Here is a 19,002-nt window from a genome sequence, read left to right on the forward strand (position 1 = left end):
ATATATCTTATATTGTTCTGCATATATTTCCTATTATTAGGCTAATTTTGTCTGCGATTTCGGACCTCACGTTGCACTGTACTGTGTGAAAATATTTCTATTAATGTTAAACCATTGATAAACTGTAAACTTTTGTCAGTAGGCAACTCGATAAACACTTCCCACTCCTCGGGCTGGTACGAATATTTCAATGTCCCTATGTGCCAAACCGATGGTTTGTGACACACCTTTAGGCGTCGCACGCTCGCAGCGCTCGCACCAAAACTATAGCCTAACCTAAAACCAATCCCTCTTGCGTTCGTTATCCGAGAAGGAGTCGACTAATTTCAAATTTGCTTACTTGTCGGTTCGGTTGTGAGGATGGACTAGATTTTTACGAGCGAGCGGAACGAGCGAGCAGCTACTACAATTTCCAAGCTATACATATACCTTATATTGCGTTGCATATATTTCCTGTTACTACCTTAATTTGTCAGCGATTTCGGACCTCACGTTGCACTGAACTATGTGGAAATATTACTTTTCATGTAAAACTATTGATAAAATGTAAACTTTTGTCAGTAGGCAACTCGATAAAGACTTCCGACTCCTCGGGCTGGTGCGAATATTTCAATGTCCCTATGTACCAAACCGTTGGTACGTGACACAGCTTTAGGCGTCGCACGCTCGCGGCGCTCGCTCCAAAACTATAGCCTAACCTAAAACCAATCACTCTTGCATTCGTTATCCGAGAAGAAGGGGCCTAATTTCAAATTTGCTTGCGTGTCGGATCGGTTGTGAGGTTGGACTAGATTTTACGAGCGAGCGGAGCGAGCGATCAACGATTACAATTTCCAAGCTATATATATACCATATATTGTCCTGCATATATTTCCTGTTATTACATAATTCTGTCAGGGATTTCGGACCTCACGTTGCACTGTACTGTGTGAAGATATTACTAGTTATGTAAAACTATTGATAAACTGTAAACTGTTGTCAGTAGGCAACTCGATAAAGACTTCCGACTCCTCGGGCTGGTGCGAATATTTCAATGTCCCTATGTGCCAAACCGTTGGTTCGTGACGCACCTTTAGGCGTCGCACGCTCGCTGCCCTCGCTCCAAAACTATAGCCTAACCTAAAACCAATCCCTCTTGCGTTCGGTATCCGAGAAGGAGTCGACTAATTTGAAATTTGCTTACGTGTCGGATCGGTTGTGAGGTTGCACTAGATTTTTACGAGCGAGCGGAGCGAGCGAGCAACTACTACAATATCCAAGATATACATATACCTTATATTGCGTAGCATATATTTCCTATTATTACCTAATTTTGTCTGCGATTTCGGACCTCACGTTGCACTGTACTGTGTGAAAATATTACTATTAATGTTAAACTATTGATAAACTGTAAACTTATGTCAGCAGGCAACTCGATAAAGACTTCCGACTCCTCCGGCTGGTGCGAATATTTCAATGTCCATATATGCTAAACCGTTGGTTCGTGACACACCTTTAGGCGTTGCACGCTCGCAGCCCTCGCTCGAAAACTATAGCCTAACCTAAAACCAATCCCTCTTGCGTTCGTTATCCGAGAAGGAGGCGACTAATTTCAATTTTGCGAACGTGTCGGATCGTCTGTGAGGTTGGACTAGAATTTTACAAGCGAGCGGAGCGAGCGAGCAACGATTACAATTTCCAAGCTATACATATATCTTATATTGTTCTGCATATATTTCCTATTATTACCTAATTTTGTCTGCGATTTCGGACCTCACGTTGCACTGTACTGTGTGAAAATATTACTATTAATGTTAAACTATTGATAAACTGTAAACTTTTGTCAGTAGGCAACTCGATAAACATTTCCCACTCCTCGGGCTGGTACGAATATTTCAATGTCCCTATGTGCCAAACCGATGGTTTGTGACACACCTTTACGCGTGCCTCGCTCGCAGCGCTCGCTCGAAAACTATAGCCTAACCTAAAACCAATCCCTCTTGCGTTCGTTATCCGAGAAGGAGGCGACTAATTTCAAATTTGCTTACGTGTCGGATCGGTTGTGAGGTTGGACTAGATTTTTACGAGCGAGCGGACCGAGCGACCAACGATTACAATTTCCAAGCTATATATATACCATATATTGTCCTGCATATATTTCCTGTTATTACCTAATTTTGTCTGCGATTTCGGATCACACGTTGCCCTGTACTGTGTGAAAATATTACTATTAATGTAAAACTATTGATAAACTGTAAACTTTTGTCAGTAGGCAACTCGATAAACACTTCCCACTCCTCGGGCTGGTACGAATATTTCAATGTCCCTATGTGCCAAACCGATGGTTTGTGACACACCTTTAGGCGTCGCACGCTCGCTGCGCTCGCTCCAAAACTATAGCCTAACCTAAAACCAATCCCTCTTGCGTTCGTTATCCGAGAAGAAGGGGCCTAATTTCAAATTTGCTTACGTGTCGGATCGGTTGTGAGGTTGGACTAGATTTTACGAGCGAGCGGAGCGAGCGATCAACGATTACAATTTCCAAGCTATATATATACCATATATTGTCCTGCATATATTTCCTGTTATTACATAATTCTGTCAGGGATTTCGGACCTCACGTTGCACTGTAATGTGTGAACATATTACTATTAATGTAAAACTATTGATAAACTGGAAACTTTTGTCAGTAGGCAACTCGATAAAGACTTCCGACTCCTCGGACTTGTGCGAATATTTCAATTTCCCTATATGCCAAACCGTTGGTTCGTGACACACCTTTAGGAGTCGCACGCTCGCTGCGCTCGCTCGAAAACTATAGCCTAACCTAAAACCAATCCCTCTTGCGTTCGTTATCCGAGAAGGAGTCGACTAATTTCAAATTTGCTTACTTGTCGGATCGGTTGTGAGGATGGACTAGATTTTTACGAGCGAGCGGAACGAGCGAGCAACTACTACAATTTCCAAGCTATACATATACCTTATATTGCGTTGCATATATTTCCTGTTACTACCTTAATTTGTCAGCGATTTCGGACCTCACGTTGCACTGAACTATGTGGAAATATTACTTTTCATGTAAAACTATTGATAAAATGTAAACTTTTGTCAGTAGGCAACTCGATAAAGACTTCCGACTCCTCGGGCTGGTGCGAATATTTCAATGTCCCTTTGTGCCAAACCGTTGGTTCGTGAAACACCTTTACGCGTCGCACGCTCGCTGCGCTCGCTCGAAAACAATAGTGTAACCTAAACCCAAGCCCTCTTGCGTTCGTTATCCGTGAAGGAGGCGACTAATTTCAAATTTGCGAACGTGTCGGATCGGTTGTGAGGTTGGACTAGATTTTTACGAGCGAGCGGAGCGAGCGAGCAACGATTACATTTTCCAAGCTATACATATATCTTATATTGTTCTGCATATATTTCCTATTATAACCTAATTTTGTCTGCGATTTCGGACACTCACGTTGCACTGTAATGTGTGAACATATTACTATTAATGTAAAACTATTGATAAACTGTAAACTTTTGTCAGTAGGCAACTCGATAAAGACTTCCTACTCCTCGGGCTGGTGCGAATATTTCAATGTCCCTATGTACCAAACCGTTGGTACGTGACACAGCTTTAGGCGTCGCACGCTCGCTGCGCTCGCTCCAAAACTATAGCCTAACCTAAAACCAATCACTCTTGCATTCGTTATCCGAGAAGAAGGGGCCTAATTTCAAATTTGCTTGCGTGTCGGATCGGTTGTGAGGTTGGACTAGATTTTACGAGCGAGCGGAGCGAGCGATCAACGATTACAATTTCCAAGCTATATATATACCATATATTGTCCTGCATATATTTCCTGTTATTACATAATTCTGTCAGGGATTTCGGACCTCACGTTGCACTGTACTGTGTCAAGATATTACTAGTTATGTAAAACTATTGATAAACTGTAAACTGTTGTCAGTAGGCAACTCGATAAAGACTTCCGACTCCTCGGGCTGGTGCGAATATTTCAATGTCCCTATGTGCCAAACCGTTGGTTCGTGACACACCTTTAGGCGTCGCACGCTCGCTGCGCACGCTCCAAAACTATAGCCTAACCTAAAACCAATCACTCTTGCGTTCGTTATCCGAGAAGAAGGGGCCTAATTTCAAATTTGCTTACGTGTCGGATCGGTTGTGAGGTTGGACTAGATTTTTACGAGCGAGCGGAGCGGGCGAGCAACTACTACAGTTTCCAAGCTATACATATACCTTATATTGCGTAGCATATATTTCCTATTATTACCTAATTTTGTCTGCGATTTCGGACCTCACGTTGCACTGTACTGTGTGAAAATATTACTATTAATGTTAAACTATTGATAAACTGTAAACTTTTGTCAGTAGGCAACTCGATAAACACTTCCCACTCCTCGGGCTGGTACGAATATTTCAATGTCCCTATGTGCCAAACCGATGGTTTGTGACACACCTTTACGCGTGCCTCGCTCGCAGCGCTCGCTCGAAAACTATAGCCTAACCTAAAACCAATCTCTCTTGCGTTCGTTATCCGAGAAGGAGGCGACTAATTTCAAATTTGCTTACGTGTCGGATCGGCTGTGAGGTTGGACTAGAATTTTACAAGCGAGCGGAGCGAGCGAGCAACGATTACAATTTCCAAGCTATACATATATCTTATATTGTTCTGCATATATTTCCTATTATTACCTAATTTTGTCTGCGATTTCGGACCTCACGTTGCACTGTACTGTGTGAAAATATTACTATTAATGTTAAACTATTGATAAACTGTAAACTTTTGTCAGTAGGCAACTCGATAAACACTTCCCACTCCTCGGGCTGGTACGAATATTTCAATGTCCCTATGTGCCAAACCGATGGTTTGTGACACACCTTTACGCGTGCCTCGCTCGCAGCGCTCACTCGAAAACTATAGCCTAACCTAAAACCAATCTCTCTTGCGTTCGTTATCCGAGAAGGAGGCGACTAATTTCAAATTTGCTTACGTGTCGGATCGGCTGTGAGGTTGGACTAGAATTTTACAAGCGAGCGGAGCGAGCGAGCAACGATTACAATTTCCAAGCTATACATATATCTTATATTGTTCTGCATATATTTCCTATTATTACCTAATTTTGTCTGCGATTTCGGACCTCACGTTGCACTGTACTGTGTGAAAATATTACTATTAATGTTAAACTATTGATAAACTGTAAACTTTTGTCAGTAGGCAACTCGATAAACACTTCCCACTCCTCGGGCTGGTACGAATATTTCAATGTCCCTATGTGCCAAACCGATGGTTTGTGACACACCTTTACGCGTGCCTCGCTCGCAGCGCTCGCTCGAAAACTATAGCCTAACCTAAAACCAATCACTCTTGCGTTCGTTATCCGAGAAGGAGGCGACTAATTTCAAATTTGCTTACGTGTCGGATCGGTTGTGAGGTTGGACTAGATTTTTACGAGCGAGCGGACCGAGCGACCAACGATTACAATTTCCAAGCTATATATATACCATATATTGTCCTGCATATATTTCCTGTTATTACCTAATTTTGTCTGCGATTTCGGATCACACGTTGCCCTGTACTGTGTGAAAATATTACTATTAATGTAAAACTATTGATAAACTGTAAACTTTTGTCAGTAGGCAACTCGATAAAGACTTCCGACTCCTCGGGCTGGTGCGAATATTTCAATGTCCCTATGTACCAAACCGTTGGTACGTGACACACCTTTTGGCGTCGCACGCTCGCTGCGCTCGCTCCAAAACTATAGCCTAACCTAAAACCAATCACTCTTGCATTCGTTATCCGAGAAGAAGGGGCCTAATTTCAAATTTGCTTACGTGACGGATCGGTTGTGAGGTTGGACTAGATTTTACGAGCGAGCGGAGCGAGCGATCAACGATTACAATTTCCAAGCTATATATATACCATATATTGTCCTGCATATATTTCCTGTTATTACATATTTCTGTCAGGGATTTCGGACCTCACGTTGCACTGTACTGTGTGAAAATATTACTAGTTATGTAAAACTATTGATCAACTGGAAACTTCTGTCAGTAGGCAATTCGATAAAGACTCCCGGCTCCTCAGGCTGGTGCGAATATTTCAATGTCCATATATGCGAAACCGTTGGTTCGTGAAACACCTTTACGCGTCGCACGCTCGCTGCGCTCGCTCGAAAACAATAGCTTAACCTAAAACCAATCCCTCTTGCGTTTGGTATCCGAGAAGGAGTCGACTAATTTCATATTTGCTTACGTGTCGGATCGGTTGTGAGGTTGGACTAGATTTTTACGAGCGAGCGGAGCGAGCGAGCAACGATTACAATTTCCAAGCTATATATATACCATATATTGTCCTGCATATATTTCCTGTTATTACATAATTCTGTCAGGGATTTCGGACCTCACGTTGCACTGTACTGTGTGAAAATATTACTAGTTATGTAAAACTATTGATCAACTGGAAACTTTTGTCAGTAGGCAATTCGATATAGACTTCCGGCTCCTCGGGCTAGTGCGAATATTTCAATGTTCCTATATGCCAAACCGTTGGTGCGTGACACACCTTTAGGCGTCGCACGCTCGCTGCGCTCGCTCCAAAACTATAGCCTAACCTAAAACCAATCCCTCTTGCGTTCGTTATCCGAGAATGAGTCGACTAATTTCAAATTTCCGAACGTGTCGGATCGGCTGTGAGGTTGGACTAGAGTTTTACAAGCGAGCGGAGCGAGCGAGCAACGATTACAATTTCCAAGCTATATATATACCATATATTGTCCTGCATATATTTCCTGTTATTACATAATTCTGTCAGGGATTTCGGACCTCACGTTCCACTGTACTGTGTTAAAATATTACTAGTTATTTAAAACTATTGATAAACTGTAAACTGTTGTCAGTAGGCAACTCGATAAAGACTTCCGACTCCTCGGGCTGGTGCGAATATTTCAATGTCCCTATGTGCCAAACCGTTGGTTCGTGACACACCTTTAGGCGTCGCACGCTCGCTGCGCTCGCTCCAAAACTATAGCCTAACCTAAAACCAATCACTCTTGCGTTCGTTATCCGAGAAGAAGGGGCCTAATTTCAAATTTGCGAACGTGTCGGATCGGTTGTGAGGTTGGACTAGATTTTTTCGAGCGAGCAGAGCGAGCGAGCAACGATTACAATTTCCATGCTATATACATACCATATATTGTCCTGCATATATTTCCTATTGTTACCTAATTTTGTCAGCGATTTCGGACCTCACGTTGCACTGTACTGTGTGAAAATATTACTATTAATGTAACACTATTAATAAACTGTAAACTGTTGTCAGTAGGCAACTCGATAAATACTTCCGACTCCTCGGGCTGGTGCGAATATTTCAATGTCCCTATGTGCCAAACCGTTAGTTCGTGAAACACCTTTACGCGTCGCACGCTCGCTGCGCTCGCTCGAAAACAATAGCCTAACCTAAAACCAAGCCCTCTTGCGTTCGTTATCCGTGAAGGAGGTGACTAATTTCAAATTTGCGAACGTGTCGGATCGGCTGTGAGGTTGGACTAGATTTTTACGAGGAAGCGGAGCGAGCGAGCAACTACTACAATTTCCAAGCTATACATATACCTCATATTGCGTTGCATATATTTCCTGTTACTACCTTAATTTGTCAGCGATTTCGGACCTCACGTTGCACTGGACTATGTGAAATATTACTTTTTATGTAAAACTATTGATAAAATGTAAACCTTTGTCAGTAGGCAACTCGATAAAGACTTCCGACTCCTCGGGCTGGTGCGAATATTTCAATGTCCCTATGTGCCAAACCGTTGGTTCGCGACACACCTTTAGGCGTCGCAGGCTCGCTGCGCTCGCTCCAAAACTATAGCCTAACCTAAAACCAATCACTCTTGCGTTCGTTATCCGAGAAGAAGGGGCCTAATTTCAAATTTGCTTACGTGTCGGATCGGTTGTGAGGTTGGACTAGATTTTTACGAGCGAGCGGAGCGAGCGAGCAACGATTACAATTTCCAAGCTATATGTATACCATATATTGTCCTGCATATATTTCCTGTTATTACATAATTCTGACAGGGATTTCGGACCTCACGTTGCACTGTACTGTGTGAAAATATTACTAGTTATGTAAAACTATTGATCAACTGGAAACTTTTGTCAGTAGGCAACTCGATAAAGACTTCCGGCTCCTCGGGCTGGTGCGAATATTTCAATGTCCCTATGTGCCAAACCGATGGTATGTGACACACCTTTACGCGTCGCAGGCTCGCTGCGCTCGCTCCAAAACTATAGCCTAACCTAAAACCAATCACTCTTGCGTTCGTTATCCGAGAAGAAGGGGCCTAATTCCAAATTTGCTTACGTGTCGGATCGGTTGTGAGGTTGGACTAGATTTTTTCGAGCGAGCGGAGCGAGCGAGCAACGATTACAATTTCCAAGCTATACATATATCTTATATTGTTCTGCATATATTTCCTATTATTACCTAACTTTGTCTGCGATTTCGGACATCACGTTGCACTGTAATGTGTGAACATATTACTATTAATGTAAAACTATTGATAAACTGTAAACTGTTGTCAGTAGGCAACTCGATAAAGACTTCCGACTCCTCGGGCTGGTGCGAATATTTCAATGTCCCTATGTGCCAAACCGTTGGTTCGTGACACACCTTTAGGCGTCGCACGCTCGCTGCGCTCGCTCCAAAACTATAGCCTAACCTAAAACCAATCACTCTTGCGTTCGTTATCCGAGAAAAAGGGGCCTAATTTCAAATTTGCTTACGTATCGGATAGGTTGTGAGGTTGGACTAGATTTTTACGAGCGAGCGGAGCCAGCGAGCAACGATTACAATTTCCAAGCTATATATATACCATATATTGTCCTGCATATATTTCCTGTTAATTACATAATTCTGTCAGGAATTTCGGAACTCACGTTGCACTGTACTGTGTGAAAATATTACTAGTTATGTAAAACTATTGATCAACTGGAAACTTTTTGTCAGTAGGCAATTCGATATAGACTTCCGGCTCCTCGGGCTGGTGCGAATATTTCAATGTCCCTATATGCCAAACCGTTGGTGCGTGACACATCTTTAGGCGTCGCATGCTCGCTGCGCTCGTTCGAAAACTATAGACTAACCTAAAACCAATCCCTCTTGCGTTCGTTATCCGAGAGGGAGTCGACTAATTTCAATTTTGCTTACGTGTCGGATCGGTTGTGAAGTTGGACTAGATTTTTACGAGCGAGCGGAGCGAGCGAGCAACGATTACAATTTCCAAGCTATATATATACCATATATTGTCCTGCATATATTTCCTGTTATTACATAATTCTGTCAGGAATTTCGGAACTCACGTTGCACTGTACTGTGTGAAAATATTACTAGTTATGTAAAACTATTGATCAACTGGAAACTTTTGTCAGTAGGCAATTCGATATAGACTTCGGGCTCCTCGGGCTGGTGCGAATATTTCAATGTCCCTATGTGCCAAACCGTTGGTTCGTGACACACCTTTAGGCGTCGCACGCTCGCTGCGCTCGCTCCAAAACTATAGCCTAACCTAAAACCAATCACTCTTGCGTTCGTTATCCGAGAAGAAGGGGCCTAATTTCAAATTTGCGAACGTGTCGGATCGGTTGTGAGGTTGGACTAGATTTTTTCGAGCGAGCAGAGCGAGCGAGCAACGATTACAATTTCCATGCTATATACATACCATATATTGTCCTGCATATATTTCCTATTGTTACCTAATTTTGTCAGCGATTTCGGACCTCACGTTGCACTGTACTGTGTGAAAATATTACTATTAATGTAACACTATTAATAAACTGTAAACTGTTGTCAGTAGGCAACTCGATAAATACTTCCGACTCCTCGGGCTGGTGCGAATATTTCAATGTCCCTATGTGCCAAACCGTTAGTTCGTGAAACACCTTTACGCGTCGCACGCACGCTGCGCTCGCTCGAAAACAATAGCCTAACCTAAAACCAAGCCCTCTTGCGTTCGTTATCCGTGAAGGAGGTGACTAATTTCAAATTTGCGAACGTGTCGGATCGGCTGTGAGGTTGGACTAGATTTTTACGAGGAAGCGGAGCGAGCGAGCAACTACTACAATTTCCAAGCTATACATATACCTCATATTGCGTTGCATATATTTCCTGTTACTACCTTAATTTGTCAGCGATTTCGGACCTCACGTTGCACTGGACTATGTGAAATATTACTTTTTATGTAAAACTATTGATAAAATGTAAACCTTTGTCAGTAGGCAACTCGATAAAGACTTCCGACTCCTCGGGCTGGTGCGAATATTTCAATGTCCCTATGTGCCAAACCGTTGGTTCGCGACACACCTTTAGGCGTCGCAGGCTCGCTGCGCTCGCTCCAAAACTATAGCCTAACCTAAAACCAATCACTCTTGCGTTCGTTATCCGAGAAGAAGGGGCCTAATTTCAAATTTGCTTACGTGTCGGATCGGTTGTGAGGTTGGACTAGATTTTTACGAGCGAGCGGAGCGAGCGAGCAACGATTACAATTTCCAAGCTATATGTATACCATATATTGTCCTGCATATATTTCCTGTTATTACATAATTCTGTCAGGGATTTCGGACCTCACGTTGCACTGTACTGTGTGAAAATATTACTAGTTATGTAAAACTATTGATCAACTGGAAACTTTTGTCAGTAGGCAACTCGATAAAGACTTCCGGCTCCTCGGGCTGGTGCGAATATTTCAATGTCCCTATGTGCCAAACCGATGGTATGTGACACACCTTTACGCGTCGCAGGCTCGCTGCGCTCGCTCCAAAACTATAGCCTAACCTAAAACCAATCACTCTTGCGTTCGTTATCCGAGAAGAAGGGGCCTAATTCCAAATTTGCTTACGTGTCGGATCGGTTGTGAGGTTGGACTAGATTTTTTCGAGCGAGCGGAGCGAGCGAGCAACGATTACAATTTCCAAGCTATACATATATCTTATATTGTTCTGCATATATTTCCTATTATTACCTAACTTTGTCTGCGATTTCGAACATCACGTTGCACTGTAATGTGTGAACATATTACTATTAATGTAAAACTATTGATAAACTGTAAACTGTTGTCAGTAGGCAACTCGATAAAGACTTCCGACTCCTCGGGTTGGTGCGAATATTTCAATGTCCCTATGTGCCAAACCGTTGGTTCGTGACACACCTTTAGGCGTCGCACGCTCGCTGCGCTCGCTCCAAAACTATAGCCTAACCTAAAACCAATCACTCTTGCGTTCGTTATCCGAGAAAAAGGGGCCTAATTTCAAATTTGCTTACGTATCGGATAGGTTGTGAGGTTGGACTAGATTTTTACGAGCGAGCGGAGCCAGCGAGCAACGATTACAATTTCCAAGCTATATATATACCATATATTGTCCTGCATATATTTCCTGTTATTACATAATTCTGTCAGGAATTTCGGAACTCACGTTGCACTGTACTGTGTGAAAATATTACTAGTTATGTAAAACGATTGATCAACTGGAAACTTTTGTCAGTAGGCAATTCGATATAGACTTCCGGCTCCTCGGGCTGGTGCGAATATTTCAATGTCCCTATATGCCAAACCGTTGGTGCGTGACACACCTTTAGGCGTCGCATGCTCGCTGCGCTCGTTCGAAAACTATAGACTAACCTAAAACCAATCCCTCTTGCGTTCGTTATCCGAGAGGGAGTCGACTAATTTCAATTTTGCTTACGTGTCGGATCGGTTGTGAAGTTGGACTAGATTTTTACGAGCGAGCGGAGCGAGCGAGCAACGATTACAATTTCCAAGCTATATATATACCATATATTGTCCTGCATATATTTCCTGTTATTACATAATTCTGTCAGGAATTTCGGAACTCACGTTGCACTGTACTGTGTGAAAATATTACTAGTTATGTAAAACTATTGATCAACTGGAAACTTTTGTCAGTAGGCAATTCGATATAGACTTCCGGCTCCTCGGGCTGGTGCGAATATTTCAATGTCCCTATATGCCAAACCGTTGGTGCGTGACACACCTTTAGGCGTCGCATGCTCGCTGCGCTCGTTCGAAAACTATAGACTAACCTAAAACCAATCCCTCTTGCGTTCGTTATCCGAGAGGGAGTCGACTAATTTCAATTTTGCTTACGTGTCGGATCGGTTGTGAAGTTGGACTAGATTTTTACGAGCGAGCGGAGCGAGCGAGCAACGATTACAATTTCCAAGCTATATATATACCATATATTGTCCTGCATATATTTCCTGCTATTACATAATTCTGTCAGGGGTTTCGGACCTCACGTTGCACTGTACTGTGTGAAAATATTACTAGTTATGTAAAACTATTGATCAACTGGAAACTTTTGTCAGTAGGCAATTCGATATAGACTTGCGGCTCCTCGGGCTGGTGCGAATATTTCAATGTCCCTATATGCCAAACCGTTGGTGCGTGACACACCTTTAGGCGTCGTATGCTCGCTGCGCTCGTTCGAAAACTATAGCCTAACCTAAAACCAATCCCTCTTGCGTTCGTTATCCGAGAGGGAGTCGACTAATTTCAATTTTGCTTACGTGTCGGATCGGTTGTGAAGTTGGACTAGATTTTTACGAGCGAGCGGAGCGAGCGAGCAACAATTACAATTTCCAAGCTATATATATACCATATATTGTCCTGCATATATTTCCTGCTATTACATAATTCTGTCAGGGATTTCGGACCTCACGTTGCACTGTACTGTGTGAAAATATTACTAGTTATGTAAAACTATTGATCAACTGGAAACTTTTGTCAGTAGGCAATTCGATATAGACTTCGGGCTCCTCGGGCTGGTGCGAATATTTCAATGTCCCTATGTGCCAAACCGTTGGTTCGTGACACACCTTTAGGCGTCGCACGCTCGCTGCGCTCGCTCCAAAACTATAGCCTAACCTAAAACCAATCACTCTTGCGTTCGTTATCCGAGAAGAAGGGGCCTAATTTCAAATTTGCGAACGTGTCGGATCGGTTGTGAGGTTGGACTAGATTTTTTCGAGCGAGCAGAGCGAGCGAGCAACGATTACAATTTCCATGCTATATACATACCATATATTGTCCTGCATATATTTCCTATTGTTACCTAATTTTGTCAGCGATTTCGGACCTCACGTTGCACTGTACTGTGTGAAAATATTACTATTAATGTAACACTATTAATAAACTGTAAACTGTTGTCAGTAGGCAACTCGATAAATACTTCCGACTCCTCGGGCTGGTGCGAATATTTCAATGTCCCTATGTGCCAAACCGTTAGTTCGTGAAACACCTTTACGCGTCGCACGCTCGCTGCGCTCGCTCGAAAACAATAGCCTAACCTAAAACGAAGCCCTCTTGCGTTCGTTATCCGTGAAGGAGGTGACTAATTTCAAATTTGCGAACGTGTCGGATCGGCTGTGAGGTTGGACTAGATTTTTACGAGGAAGCGGAGCGAGCGAGCAACTACTACAATTTCCAAGCTATACATATACCTCATATTGCGTTGCATATATTTCCTGTTACTACCTTAATTTGTCAGCGATTTCGGACCTCACGTTGCACTGGACTATGTGAAATATTACTTTTTATGTAAAACTATTGATAAAATGTAAACCTTTGTCAGTAGGCAACTCGATAAAGACTTCCGACTCCTCGGGCTGGTGCGAATATTTCAATGTCCCTATGTGCCAAACCGTTAGTTCGTGAAACACCTTTACGCGTCGCAGGCTCGCGGCGCTCGCTCCAAAACTATAGCCTAACCTAAAACCAATCACTCTTGCGTTCGTTATCCGAGAAGAAGGGGCCTAATTTCAAATTTGCTTACGTGTCGGATCGGTTGTGAGGTTGGACTAGATTTTTTCGAGCGTGCGGAGCGAGCGAGCAACGATTACAATTTCCAAGCTATACATATATCCTATATTGCTCTGCATATATTTCCTATTATTACCTAATATTGTCTGCGATTTCGGACCTCACGTTGCACTGTAATGTGTGAACATATTACTATTAATGTAAAACTATTGATAAACTGTAAACTGTTGTCAGTAGGCAACTCGATAAAGACTTCCGACTCCTCGGGCTGGTGCGAATATTTCAATGTCCCTATGTGCCAAACCGTTGGTTCGTGACACACCTTTAGGCGTCGCACGCTCGCTGCGCTCGCTCCAAAACTATAGCCTAACCTAAAACCAATCACTCTTGCGTTCGTTATCCGAGAAAAAGGGGCCTAATTTCAAATTTGCTTACGTATCGGATAGGTTGTGAGGTTGGACTAGATTTTTACGAGCGAGCGGAGCCAGCGAGCAACGATTACAATTTCCAAGCTATATATATACCATATATTGTCCTGCATATATTTCCTGTTATTACATAATTCTGTCAGGAATTTCGGACCTCACGTTGCACTGTACTGTGTGAAAATATTACTAGTTATGTAAAACTATTGATCAACTGGAAACTTTTGTCAGTAGGCAATTCGATATAGACTTCCGGCTCCTCGGGCTGGTGCGAATATTTCAATGTCCCTATATGCCAAACCGTTGGTGCGTGACACACCTTTAGGCGTCGCATGCTCGCTGCGCTCGTTCGAAAACTATAGACTAACCTAAAACCAATCCCTCTTGCGTTCGTTATCCGAGAGGGAGTCGACTAATTTCAATTTTGCTTACGTGTCGGATCGGTTGTGAAGTTGGACTAGATTTTTACGAGCGAGCGGAGCGAGCGAGCAACGATTACAATTTCCAAGCTATATATATACCATATATTGTCCTGCATATATTTCCTGCTATTACATAATTCTGTCAGGGATTTCGGACCTCACGTTGCACTGTACTGTGTGAAAATATTACTAGTTATGTAAAACTATTGATCAACTGGAAACTTTTGTCAGTAGGCAATTCGATATAGACTTCCGGCTCCTCGGGCTGATGCGAATATTTCAATGTCCCTATGTGCAAAACCGTTGGTTCGTGACACACCTTTAGGCGTCGCACACTCGAACGCTCGCTCCAAAACTATAGCCTAACCTAAAACCAATCACACTTGCGTTCGTTATCCGAGAAGAAGGGGCCTAATTTCAAATTTGCTTATGTGTCGGATCGGTTGTGAGGTTGGACTAGATTTTTACGAGCGAGCGGAGCGAGCGAGCAACGATTACAATTTCCAAGCTATATATATACCATATATTGTCCTGCATATATTTCCTGTTATTACATAATTCTGTCAGGGATTTCGGACCTCACGTTGCACTGTACAGTGTGAAAATATTACTAGTTATGTAAAACTATTGATCAACTGGAAACTTTTGTCAGTAGGCAATTCGATATAGACTTCCGGCTCCTCGGGCTGGTGCGAATATTTCAATGTCCCTATATACCAAACCGTTGGTGCGTGACACACCTTTAGGCGTCGCACGCTCGCTGCGCTCGCTCGAAAACTATAGCCTGACCTAAAACCAATCCCTCTTGCGTTCGTTATCCGAGAAGGAGGCGACTAATTTCCAATTTCCGAACGTGTCGGATCGGCTGTGAGGTTGGACTAGAGTTTTACAAGCGAGCGAAGCGAGCGAGCAACGTTACAATTTCCAAGCTATATATATACCATATATTGTCCTGCATATATTTCCTATTGTTACCTAATTTTGTCAGCGATTTCGGACCTCACGTTGCACTGTACTGTGTGAAAATATTACTAGTTATGTAAAACTATTGATCAACTGGAAACTTTTGTCAGTAGGCATTTCGATAAAGACTTCCGGCTCCTCGGGCTGGTGCTAATATTTCAATGTCCCTATGTGCAAAACCGTTGGTTCGTGACACACCTTTAGGCGTCGCACACTCGAACGCTCGCTCCAAAACTATAGCCTAACCTAAAACCAATCACACTTGCGTTCGTTATCCGAGAAGAAGGGGCCTAATTTCAAATTTGCTTATGTGTCGGATCGGTTGTGAGGTTGGACTAGATTTTTACGAGCGAGCGGAGCGAGCGAGCAACGATTACAATTTCCAAGCTATATATATACCATATATTGTCCTGCATATATTTCCTGTTATTACATAATTCTGTCAGGGATTTCGGACCTCACGTTGCACTGTACTGTGTGAAAATATTACTAGTTATGTAAAACTATTGATCAACTGGAAACTTTTGTCAGTAGGCAATTCGATATAGACTTCCGGCTCCTCGGGCTGGTGCGAATATTTCAATGTCCCTATATACCAAACCGTTGGTGCGTGACACACCTTTAGGCGTCGCACGCTCGCTGCGCTCGCTCGAAAACTATAGCCTGACCTAAAACCAATCCCTCTTGCGTTCGTTATCCGAGAAGGAGGCGACTAATTTCCAATTTCCGAACGTGTCGGATCGGCTGTGAGGTTGGACTAGAGTTTTACAAGCGAGCGAAGCGAGCGAGCAACGTTACAATTTCCAAGCTATATATATACCATATATTGTCCTGCATATATTTCCTATTGTTACCTAATTTTGTCAGCGATTTCGGACCTCACGTTGCACTGTACTGTGTGAAAATATTACTAGTTATGTAAAACTATTGATCAACTGGAAACTTTTGTCAGTAGGCATTTCGATAAAGACTTCCGGCTCCTCGGGCTGGTGCTAATATTTCAATGTCCCTATGTGCCAAACCGATGGTTTGAGACACACCTTTACGCGTGCCTCGCTCGCTGCGCTCGCTCGAAAACTATAGCCTGACCTAAAACCTATCCCTCTTGCGTTCGTTATCCGAGAAGGAGGCGACTAATTTCGAATTTCCGAACGTGTCGGATCGGCTGTGAGGTTGGACTAGAGTTTTACAAGCGAGCGGAGCGAGCGAGCAACGATTACAGTTTCCAAGCTATATATATACCATATATTGTCCTGCATATATTTCCTGTTATTACATAATTCTGTTAGGGATTTCGGACCTCACGTTGCACCGTACTGTGTGAAAATATTACTAGTTATGTAAAACTATTGATCAACTGGAAACTTTTGTCAGTAGGCAATTCGATATAGACTTCCGGCTCCTCGGGCTGGTGCGAATATTTCAATGTCCCTATATGCCAAACCGTTGGTGCGTGACACACCTTTAGGCGTCGCACGCTCGCTGCGCTCGCTCGAAAACTATAGCCTAACCTAAAACCAATCCCTCTTGCGTTCGTTATCCGAGAAGGAGTCGACTAATTTCAAATTTGCTTACGTGTCGGATCGGTTGTGAGTTTGGACTAGATTTTTACGAGCGAGCGGAGCGAGCGAGCAACTACTACAATTTCCAAGCTATACATATACCTCATATTGCGCTGCATATATTTCCTGTTACTACCTTAATTTGTCAGCGATTTCGGACCTCACGTTGCACTGGACTATGTGAAATATTACTTTTTATGTAAAACTATTGATAAAATGTAAACCTTTGTCAGTAGGCAACTCGATAAAGACTTCCGACTCCTCGGGCTGGTGCGAATATTTCAATGTCCCTATGTGCCAAACCGTTAGTTCGTGAAACACCTTTACGCGTCGCAGGCTCGCGGCGCTCGCTCCAAAACTATAGCCTAACCTAAAACCAATCACTCTTGCGTTCGTTATACGAGAAGAAGGGGCCTAATTTCAAATTTGCTTACGTGTCGGATCGGTTGTGAGGTTGGACTAGATTTTTACGAGCGAGCGGAGCGAGCGAGCAGCGATTACAATTTCCAAGCTATATATATACCATATATTTTCCTGCATATATTTCCTATTGTTACCTAATTTTGTCAGCGATTTCGGACCTCACGTTGCACTGTACAGTGTGAAAATATTACTAGTTATGTAAAACTATTGATCAACTGGAAACTGTTGTCAGTAGGCAATTCGATATAGACTTCCGGCTCCTCGGGCTGGTGCGAATATTTCAATGTCCCTATATGCCAAACTGTTGGTGCGTGACACACCTTTAGGCGTCGCACGCTCGCTGCGCTCGCTCGAAAACTATAGCCTAACCTAAAACCAATCCCTCTTGCGTTCGTTATCCGAGAAGGAGTCGACTAATTTCAAATTTGCTTACGTGTCGGATCGGTTGTGAGGTTGGACTAGATTTTTACGAGCGAGCGGAGCGAGCGAGCAACTACTACAATTTCCAAGCTATACATATACCTCATATTGCGTTGCATATATTTCCTGTTACTACCTTAATTTGTCAGCGATTTCGGACCTCACGTTGCACTGGACTATGTGAAATATTACTTTTTATGTAAAACTATTGATAAAATGTAAACCTTTGTCAGTAGGCAACTCGATAAAGACTTCCGACTCCTCGGGCTGGTGCGAATATTTCAATGTCCCTATGTGCCAAACCGATAGTTCGTGAAACACCTTTACGCGTCGCACGCTCGCTGCGCTCGCTCGAAAACAATAGCCTAACCTAAAACCAATCCCTCTTGCGCTCGTTATCCGAGAAGGAGGCGACTAATTTCAAATTTCCGAACGTGTCGGATCGGCTGTGAGGTTGGACTAGAGTTTTACAAGCGTGCGGAGCGAGCGAGCAACCATTACAATTTCCAAGCTATATATATACCATATATTGTCCTGCATATATTTCCTGTTATTACATAATTCTGTCAGGGATTTCGGACCTCACGTTCCACTGTACTGTGTGAAAATATTACTAGTTATGTAAAACTATTGATCAACTGGAAACTTTTGTCTGTAGGCAATTCGATATAGACTTCCGGCTCCTCGGGCTGGTGCGAATATTTCAATGTCCCTATATGCCAAACCGTTGGTGCGTGACATACCTTTAGGCGTCGCACGCTCGCTGCGCTCGCTCGAAAACTATAGCCTAACCTAAAACCAATCCCTCTTGCGTTCGTTATCCGAGAAGGAGTCGACTAATTTCAAACTTGCGAACGTGTCGGATCGGCTGTGAGGTTGGACTAGAGTTTTACAAGCAAGCGTCGCGAGTGAGCAACGATTACAATTTCCAAGCTATACATATATCTTATATTGTTCTGC

Source organism: Bombus affinis, unplaced genomic scaffold (genome assembly GCF_024516045.1).
Source record: "Bombus affinis isolate iyBomAffi1 unplaced genomic scaffold, iyBomAffi1.2 ctg00000092.1, whole genome shotgun sequence".
NCBI lineage: Eukaryota > Metazoa > Arthropoda > Insecta > Hymenoptera > Apidae > Bombus > Bombus affinis.